Source organism: Leopardus geoffroyi, chromosome A1, assembly GCF_018350155.1.
Source record: "Leopardus geoffroyi isolate Oge1 chromosome A1, O.geoffroyi_Oge1_pat1.0, whole genome shotgun sequence".
Lineage (NCBI taxonomy): Eukaryota > Metazoa > Chordata > Mammalia > Carnivora > Felidae > Leopardus > Leopardus geoffroyi.
In genome coordinates, this window is record NC_059326.1 from 131,113,579 (window position 1) to 131,123,973 (window position 10,395).

Sequence of the window (10,395 nt, forward strand, 5' to 3'; positions counted from 1 at the left end):
GTCCGACTTCAGCCAGGTCACGATCTCGCGGTCCGTGAGTTCGAGCCCCGCGTCGGGCTCTGGGCTGATGGCTCAGAGCCTGGAGCCTGTTTCCGATTCTGTGTCTCCCTCTCTCTCAGCCCCTCCCCCGTTCATGCTTGTCTCTCTCTGTCCCAAAAATAAATAAACGTTGAAAAAAAAAAAAATAAAAGGAAATATATTAAATTTCAAGGGGTCTGTATTGCCAGGGCAACCTCAAATCTGGACTGTAACAATCTGCAACTATTCAAACCCAAAGCAATCCCCAGGTCCCTAAATTTCCACCTGTAGGAAAAGACTGGTAAAGTTATGCATCCACTCAAACGGGCATTCCTTTTTTTTTTTTTTTAAGTTTATTTACTTATTTTGAGAGAAAGAGACAGAGTGGGAATGGCAGAGAGAGAGGGAGAGGGACAGAGAGAGAATCCCAAGCAGGCTCTACACTGTCAGCACAGAGCCCAACAGGGCTCGAACTCACAAACTGTGAGATCATGACCTGAGTCGAAACCAAGAGTTGGGTCTATGGCCATACCACCCTGAACGCGCCCGATCTCGTCTGATCTCGGAAGCTAAGCAGGGTCGGGCCTGGTTAGTACTTGGATGGGAAACCAAGAGTTGGATGCTTATACAGACATATATACTATATATGTATACACATATGTACATATATGTATATTTTTAACATATACATAAAGTCTAGAGAACAATGTCGATGGGCACATATCAGGCTATAAATATTAGTTACCTCAAAAGGATAAGACCAGGGGTTAGGGTGGAGAAGTTACTTACTTTTTTTTAACACATATTTGTGTTAAAAATTTTTATAATGTGGATGTGATACATTTATGATTCTAAATAATTAAAAAGTATTAAATGTCTTTAATCAGCAACAAAAGTTACAGTTAAATGACAAATGAACTCCAAATATCCAGTCAGAACTGGGTGAGAGAAAAATAAGAAGGCATATTGGCATGCATGTTCCAAGCTCTCTATGAAATGGAAGTACATGTTTTAAATAAAAAATGGAAACATGGCCAGCGTACTGACAACTTCCGACAAACGTAGAATCTGCCTGCTAGCAATTAAAATTAAAAATCTGAACTGTCATAAGTGACTTCCAAATATGTCTCAAGACTTTCCTTCTTCTTAATTTCAAATTGTGTGCTTCCTCTCCATATTTGCTTTCTGGACCTCCCCGTTTTTGGCAGAAGCATTAAGCAGCACCAGAAAACATTACTTTGGGTGCTTAAGCCTAGCACAATAATTTCAAATAGATCTAATGTTGGCAAAAGAGGAAGAAAGCCGCTATTCTCTGCAATCTTATTATCCAGCTTCAGAAACAGAAACAGCTACTTTACCTTTCAAATGAAAGTACAATCCCAAAGATGCACATCTCAGGTGAATCAGTTCTAGAAAGCAGCAACTTTCTCCTCAACAGGAGGCCTGACAACACGGACTCTATCTTTGGCCCTCCATCTCGTTCATGCCTGTACAGTGACCTCGCTGGGGCTGCATGTTCCAGGCCCCATGGAGGTTAACATATGCCCTGACTGGAGCTCAGGAAGGCTTCTCCTGAGCTCGCTTAAAGTGCCTCACAGAAGGCTCCACTTTAGATAGCTACCCTTTGACCTCATTACAATGCCCACCCCACTGCCCCGCTTTATAAAGGCTGTGTCATAGTCTGCTGGAGAATAGGGTAGAGAATAACTACATAGTGCCTAGACCATTTGTTTGCCCCATCCTTCCTCCTGTCGGTAAGTCACCCTGAACAAAACCATGAACAACTTGCATCATGTTTATGTCTTAAAGTGTCTTCTCAATGTGGAGACAACTTTAATGACCCTCCTCTACCTTCTAACACTCCTTCTTAAAACCAGACAGGTGATATTTGCCTCCAGCTTCTGTTTGAACAGCTGAAATTTGTTTGATCTTGCATATTAGTACAGTAAGAGAGAAAAATGAGGGTCTCAGATACTCTGGTTACAGCAGTCCAGGTATAGAGGGTGCAGCCAAGAATGTGGCTGATTTTCTGTTACGAAAAGTGGATCTCAAAGTGCTTTCTTCTGCTTTTCACATACTTCCATCACAAAGCAGTTCATTTCATATTGCAAATGAGAGACAGTTCGAGGTGCCAGGAAAGTGCTTCGTCCCTGTAAAGGAAAAGCACTTTCTGCCTAAATGTGCCCTGTTGCAGCCCCTGGCAGGAAATGACCGGGTTACCAGAACAGAAAGGTCAGGGAAGAAAGAAAACGCCTTGTATGCAATCAGTCACCAATTACGGTTGACCAGCAGGAGAACAGATGTGAAATGAGTTTCTTCTGACTGGGTTTCTCTGTGTCTAAGCCAGTGAGCATGCACGCCTCCAAATGAATAAATAAACCCCTTGCTATATGAACATATACACATGAATATATATTTTTTCAGTGTTTTTTTTTAAAGTCCACACAGCTTCCCGATCTCTGTCCCTGCACTGGTTTGGTGACCCCATCCCTAATCCTGTTAATGATAGTGACAGGCCAGAAAGGAGACTGGGCCCCAGGGAGAGACAAGGCCCCAGTTTGAAGGCTGATTCCCCCCACCCACCTCCGGTCTCAGGGCCAAGGTGGCTGTGGTGAGGCAGTGGGATGGAATGTGGGCGGGTGGCCAGGAAGCACCTCTGCCCTTGTAGCACAACTATGGAGCAAGACACAGATGGGGCACAGGCCGTGGCAGGGTGTCTACATAGGGCTGAGGCCGGCTGTGTCCAACCCCAGGAGCAGTGGTCTCCATTCTGTATTGTGCACAGGATGGAAGGGAGCCCCAATCCACCTCCCAGCGTGCAAAAATATATGCATATATAGTACAGTATATGTTCCAATATATATGTATATGGCGATATAGAATATAGAGGTATACACACCTATACAGAAAACGTTTGCCACCAACCGTTAAATGGTTACACTACACCAAGACACTAAAATGCAAAGGCGCTCCCCTCCCAGAAGCCTGGGACCCTGGGGTTGGCATCGTGGGGAACAGGGGGGTAGAGGCCCAGCTAGTTTCTTCCCTCACAGGAAAGGGGGACTAGAAGGAAGGAGATTGGCCCTGGGCCTCGTCTGGCTGAGCAAACTGCAGCCACACTGCACTTCCAACCTTACAAAAGGACTGGCCTGTCCAGGCCTGTCCAGGCCTCCTTAACTCCAGGGTTAGACCAAAGCTGCTCCTTGACAGCTTGCCTCCTTGGTGAGCCTGAGCCAGGGGGTGGCATGGCCTGCTCTGGCCTACCGGGGCCGGGAAAGCAGGGCCTGTGATTGTCAGGACTCAGGACCACACAGAGGTGGGACCAGGCTGAGAGTGCCAGATCTCCCCAACTTCCAGCCCCTCCCGTCCTGGCCCTGCAGATCAAGAGCTACAAGCAGGAATCCCAGTGGAGTTGCAAGTCGTGACCATCGAGGAAGTCCGTGGAGAAGAAGCTGGGGGCCGTGGTGCTGAGCGGGGCCAGGCTGAGCACGGGGCCACCCAACGACAGCTCCAGCCACTCCATGCTATCCAGGTGGCCGTCAGCCAGGTCGAGGCCCATGCTGCCGGGCTCAGGAGCAAAGTGCAATTCTGAGGTATCCATGGGTGAGGGAGGGAATATATATATGAATATATATATTCTTCTCACAGGAAGCCCTCCAAGATTTCTCTGGTTAGTCTTGATTTCTCCTTCCTCATTCTCTCACCCTTGACCTTTTATACCTTACCTTAACTCAGACCTTAATTTCTGCACCCACAGATATTTCCTCTCCTAGTCCCAGTTGGGGAGGGCTGTGGCCTGGGAATCTTGCCTAACACCTGGATTCCAGTGATGTACTGCCTAAGATGTGCCAGTTTTAGAGTCCTGGGGGCTGGAGGAGCAATGGGCAGCAGAGACCCAGGAATGATCTAGAGCCTATGTCATAGGCCCAGCAGCAAACACTGTACATACCTTTTCACAACTAGCCACATTTTGCAGATGAGGAAACGGGGTCTTGGAGAGGTTAATGTGGCAGTAAGTGGCAGCCATGAAAGCTGAACCCAGGTCCTGTCTCACTCCAGAGCCCATACTCTTAACCTCTAGGATACGCTGGTCTTGGGCCCTCACCCCAAGAAGGTCGGCTGGGCTGGGCTTGAGGTGGGGCCATCTTGTGCCTTGCTGCCGCAGGCCCAGTGGAAATGGACTTTGGGGTGGGAAAGGTGATGCAATCTCAGCTCTTGATCTAGTAGAGGATCTGGGTGCCTTGCACCAGCCCTGCTGAGGCCTCGGGGATGTCATCATCCCCAGTGAAATAAAGCGAGATACCTCCCCATAGGGCCAGCTGGCAGTGGCGCTGTGGGGGAATCTACATGAAAGCCTCACATACTGGTCATACCCAGGGTCCCTTCAAACCTTGACACTGAACCTTTCAAGAGGCAAGCAGGCAGGTCCAGTGACCATTTGACAGAGGGGAACACTGAGGCTCCATGAAGGGAAGGCTGAGCCCCAGGAAGAAGCCCACCCCAGGGGCTAGAAGCCAGAGGGGACCTGGCCTCCCCCAACTGCTGCTTTGCTTGGATCCTTGCCTAGTCGGACAGAGCCAGTCTCCCTGAGCCCAGGGGCTGCCAGAGGTGGCCACAGCAGTCCCACCCGATCTCCAGATTGTGGGAGAGTCCAGAAGCTTTGGATCAGTGGGCACCAAGCTCAGGAGAAACCAGGTGTTCACCATGAATTGTGTGTGCCAGTCTGGGTGGCTCAAAAGGAGTGCCAGCTCAGGGAATAGAGGAGGAGTCTTTGGCCACACCATGTATATATGTGTGCATGTGTGTTTCATGTAAGTCTCTCCTTTGTTAGGTCGGGTTTATCCACAGGGACAGAGAGATGTGTGCATGAAAAGGCTGGGGTGAGGGTGGGGATAAGCATCCTTCCCGGTGTGTCCTGGAAAGTTCCCAGATAAGCCACACGCGGAACAGTTTGGGGAAACCTTTGCCGGGCCCTGCCACCGTGTGGCAAGTGACAAAGTGGCCAGCTGCTTCGTGGCTGCAACGTCTCGGACAGTTTGCCAAGTCCTTTCCATGAAGTCAGTGGGACGTTCAATTAAATGGGTTAATAGGCTTTGTCTGATTCTGATGAATAATAACACTATAAGGTGATAATAGCAATAATGGTGCTATTAGCTGTGGTTATTACACGTGCCTGCACTGTTCCAGGCACGGAGGGGAGGTGCATTCCCACACACTCAGGCCTCATTTTCCTCTCATAAAATCCCATTCTTCAAAGCCTCCCAGCCCGACTCCCCTATATCCATTTTCAGGACAAACTACCAACAGTTAAGAAAAATTGGTCCATTTTGTGTGAAAGCCAAGTCCAAATTACTGCTACTTTCCCCTTTATGTTTTGAAATTTAAAAATGGGTATGGCTGGGGAGCTGAGAGGGACATAGGGAATGGAGAGAGGAGGGAGAAGGGGAGAAAGGGGAGGAAATGTATGAACGAAGATGAAAAAAACAAGTCTTGTTTTAGTAAAAATGTATTTCTGGAATGATGTTTCAGTTTACTCAGGCAGAAAAATTAGAAATGGTGTGCATATTAAGCAGGCTAAGTAAGCATAACTATTTTTAGTAGTGTAATAAGACCTTGGGAATTTGGACCTCTGTAATAGATTCTATGACCATGCTGGCCGGCAGGCACATGTGTGTCTGTGTTTGTGTGTGTGTGTGTGTGTGTGTGTGTGTGTGTGCATGTGTGTGTGTGTGTATGCGTGGGCTAGGGAAGAGTGCAAAGAGGTTGCTGTGTTGGAGGATTGGGGGCAGGGATCAGGGTTCAGTGAGGGGACAGAAGGGACAGGGATGGACTCCGTGCCTGTAACAGCTGTTTTAAAAATGTGAGCCCTCTTCTTAGGAAAAAAAAAAAAAAAAGCGTTACAGATTACTCTCCTCTCGAACATTCCTCTTGGCACCTATTAATTTGGCATCCATTTGGGGCGCCTGGGTGGCTCAGTCAGTTTTAAGCGTCCGACTTCGGCTCAGGTCACGATCTCACAGTCCGTGGGTTCGAGCCCCGCATCGGGCTCTGGGCTGATGGCTCAGAGCCTGGAGCCTGCTTCCGATTCTGTGTCTCCCTCTCTCTCTGCCCCTCCCCCGTTCATGCTCTGTCTCTGTCTCAAAAATAAATAAAAACGTTAAAAAATTTTTTTTAATTTGGCATCCATTTAAAGAAGAATGTATTGAATACAAAAATTTCATTTTTGTAAAAATCTGACGGTAAAGGTTTCCTTGACACTTGTCACACTGGCCTGCCCTCTAAATGAGGCTGAATCCTGAGGGCTGACAAGTCCTTTCAGGTAGGTGATGACTGACACCTGTGGGGTGAGGACAGGGATCTGCGGGCCGGCCACTCCCTGTCGTCCAAATTATAGGTCTTTGTATTTTTAAAATACTATTTATTGTTTCATGTCATCATTACAAAAGTAACACATGCTCAGTGCTAAAAACTTGGAAAAGACAAATGAAAAAAAAAATCCATTTCCCACCACCACGTGGTAGCTGGTGTTAACACTTCGTGTACATCCGGATACTTCCCTGTGCATATGTAAAAGCAAAACTGGTACTGCGCTCATATATCCATATATATATTCAAAGATACATTCATATACATATATGCATATTTATACATATATATATATATATATATATATATATATATATATATATATATCCGGGGATGACCATGGCATGGGCCTGGCAGGGCAGTACCCTGGCCTGGGGGCAAGGGGTGGGTGGTGGAGTCTGGGGGAGAACAGGAGACCAACCTCCACGACTCCCCACGGGCCGACCGCCCCAACGGGAAGAAGACGGACGACCCCCCCAAAGGGTCTTTGAACCTCTGCACCAGGACGCACTAGGTACCTGGATAGGGTGATGGCGGGTGAGGTGTGGGGACGGGGCTGCATGGCCACCACCTGGACGCCAACGACCCCAGCCGGGCCGGCCGGCAGAGTGCCAGCCCCAACGCTGTTGGCCTGCGACGTAGGCCCGGGTACCGCCCACAGACCCGGCTGCCGCCTCACTACATCATCCCCCAACACCCCTACAATCCTTCCCCCACCCCCAGGACCCCGAGGGCTTCCCAGCACACCCCCGCCAAACACCAACCAACCCTCACTGTATGAACACACATATGCGCTTACATATGAACATACATATGAGCATATAGGATCCACTAGAGGATCATTTTTTTAAAGTTTGTGTTTTTTCCAGATGAGCCAAATTTCTTTCTCTGGGTGGTGGATCAAAGTTGGGTTTTTATTCCATTCTTTTGCCATCATTTCAGCACGCTTTGAGGCTTGTTTCCCTTGATGGGACATTATTTCCAACGTCTGATGAACTCATCACTGGGGAAAATCTAAATTCATCTTGAGACTGCTAAAAGGAGGAGGACTTAACAACATATTTGCCAGTATATACTGCAACTCAAGTAGATTTAGCTACCACTTTTTTTATATATAAAAACAGTCTTGATTTATTGTACTGAAAGAGAAGTTTGTCTTCTCTAAGTCTTGGATCCAGCCAAGCCAGTCCGATAACAAGAAGTAAGTTTCTATTTAATGAGACAATTTTTTGGAAAGCCTAACCCTTGATTAATAGCAAGCCTTACTGAAAGGCTATTCCAGGATTACCTGAACACAGAGGAAGCTGTTACCAGGGAGAAGAGAAATGCAGACCTCTAGCCAAACCTTTTTATAACCTTGCAATCGCAACAATGCTGAGAAAGAGCCTTCTCACCCCTTTGTCCCAATACTAGATCTATGTCTGCAATAATATTCCATTAGAGCCCTTTCACGCACCCACGTATGGACTACACAGCCACAGGATTCTGGAAAAGATTTTGGCTGAGAAACAGACTCGCTATTGTTTTGATAGTTAGACATTTATTTCAATATGTACTAAAAACACATACAATGTTAAAAATAAATAAAATTAGCATGTGCCCATATGGATATTTTTGTTTAAGACAGACATTTAATTATGCAAAATAAGTGAGTCAATGTAAAGAAAATTTGTGCCTTAAGATGTGGCACAAATACAAGGTGATAATCAAATGGTTAAGATTGAGGAAACCATGACCAGAGTTGCATTACCTTCTTCCTGAGGCCACCAAACACTTCTGACTTTACACAGCCTCTAGTAATATTGATGCATCCTCTCTGACACCTCACAAAAGTGTTTTTCCTTACCTTGCCGACCTCAGGCAGGTAGACCAGGTCCTGTGTCCGATTCTGTGACTTGCTCTGTGATCTCTAACAGTTACTTAATTCCTCTGAAGTTCAATTACTTTATTAGCAAAATAAACATAATCCCAGAACCTACAAAAGCAGTAGCCAGACCCTAGAGGGTGGGGGAAATATGGCAAGGCTGTAAAAAAGTACAAACTTAAAAAACAATAATACTAAGATATTAGGGAAAGATAGGATTCATTAAGCAGAAAGGGAGAGACTAAGATCCCTGGGTGGGAAGGAAAAAAACACTTATTTTGGAACAATGCCAGGAGCATCTGACTGTAGAAAACTCTCTCAAGCATAAGGTTCCTCTTAAGAATGTAACAGACCCCGCCTACTCCCCCTCAGGTTCCCCTAAGGAATTAGACAAAGACCTGACTAAAAGGAACTAATCTGTAGGACCCACAAGGAACAGTAGGGCCTAAGACCACCCCTCAGACAATGGAAACAAGCTAATCAGAAAGGAATGACTAGGCATTTAGCGTTCCTGGCCAATAAGGGTAGAACCTGAGAAGGAACATGGGGGAAGATAAAGGGGCCAGCCACAACTCTATAAAACTAAGTCCCTGGCCTATCGTCCGCAGGCATTCACTTTCAAATGCCTCCTCTCTGTAAAGAAAGTTTCATACTATTCTTACTTTCTGATCTTATACTCTGATAAACTTTTGCCTGCTGCTTATTTTATTTGTGTCCACCTCTCCATTCTTCGAGGCAGTGAGACAACAAAGCCCAGGTCCTGAGGTGGAAAAAAAAATCCTGCAACAATAATCCTGATACTGACCTCATGGTCAACGCAGTAAGGTGAAAATATAGCAGTATTGGCAGAGTGAGTAAAGTTTCTGTACATAACGGTGAATCAGGCAATCATTCAGTGTGCCAGTGGATGAGGGGCTTTTGCAAAAGCCTTTATTCCATCTGCTGGGGATAAATAACACGTGCTTCCAGTCTACCCCTTTCCAGTTTGTTCAGAGAATGATGACTGAGATGATCTTTTGGTCTTCTATCAGAATCAAAAACTTGCAAACGAATTAGTTCCACTTCTGGAAAGGTGGAGTAGATATACTTTTCTGTATTCCTTCCACTAGGCACACATAAAATCCCTACGTGCGTTATAAGAAGACTCTGAAAGGTGGAGGGAAAGCAGACTGACTTGGGACCTCAAGATCTGGGGAACATGGGGAACACCCTATGGTCCTACAGGTTTTCTTCTTATCTTATATATTGCAGACATACAGTTTAAGATACCGGCAAGTGGCAAACGCAAGTGGGCACAGAAAGAAGCAGCCATCCATCTAAAACCAAGAAAATTCTCTTCCGTCTAGCCAAAGAATCAGGAAAGAGACAGCCTAACAAGACACAAAACTTTCAGACAATCACCATCTACTTCGTAAGGTGGACATGATCACCGCTAGGCGATAACAAGACCTGCTCTCCATGCCGGATCACTGCAGATCATTTAGGGGACCTAGACTTTGACCCCACATCTATCAGGAATGGCATGGTGTCAGAAAAGTGGAGGTAAAGGGGCGCCTGGGTGGCGCGGTCGGTTGAGCGTCCGACTTCAGCCAGGTCACGATCTCGCGGTCCGTGAGTTCGAGCCCCGCGTCGGGCTCTGGGCTGATGGCTCGGAGCCTGGAGCCTGTTTCCGATTCTGTGTCTCCCTCTCTCTCTGCCCCTCCCCCGTTCATGCTCTGTCTCTCTCTGTCCCAAAAATAAATAAATGTTGAAAAAAAAAAATTAAAAAAAAAAAAAGTGGAGGTAAAGAATTCTAACCAACCACCCGGTGATAAAGAGGTGATCAAAATAAGAATCCCGATGGGGTTTCTGTAGAATTTAGCAGCTCGTTTTAAAATTCATATAGAAATAAAAGGACCTAAAATAGGAAAACATCTTAAAAACAGAACAACACAGAGTTGGTGCAGTAACTGACTACCTGATGTTAAGATTTATAATCGAGCTTCAGTAATCTAGACAGTGTGATACTGAGATAAAGATAGAAAACTCGATCAGTGGAGGATAATAAAGAATACAGAAATAGATATATACAGACAAATAGTTTTTCACAAAGGTTCTGAAGAAGTTCAGTGGACAAAATCTTTGTGTTTTTGGATTCAGTAGTTATT

General features: G+C 46.1%; 1 pseudogene; it reads left to right on the forward strand.

Annotated features, from left to right (window-relative positions):
* Nucleotides 1–536: 536 nt before the first annotated feature.
* On the forward strand, nt 537–642 carry LOC123581473 (annotated as a pseudogene).
* Nucleotides 643–10,395: the final 9,753 nt, after the last annotated feature.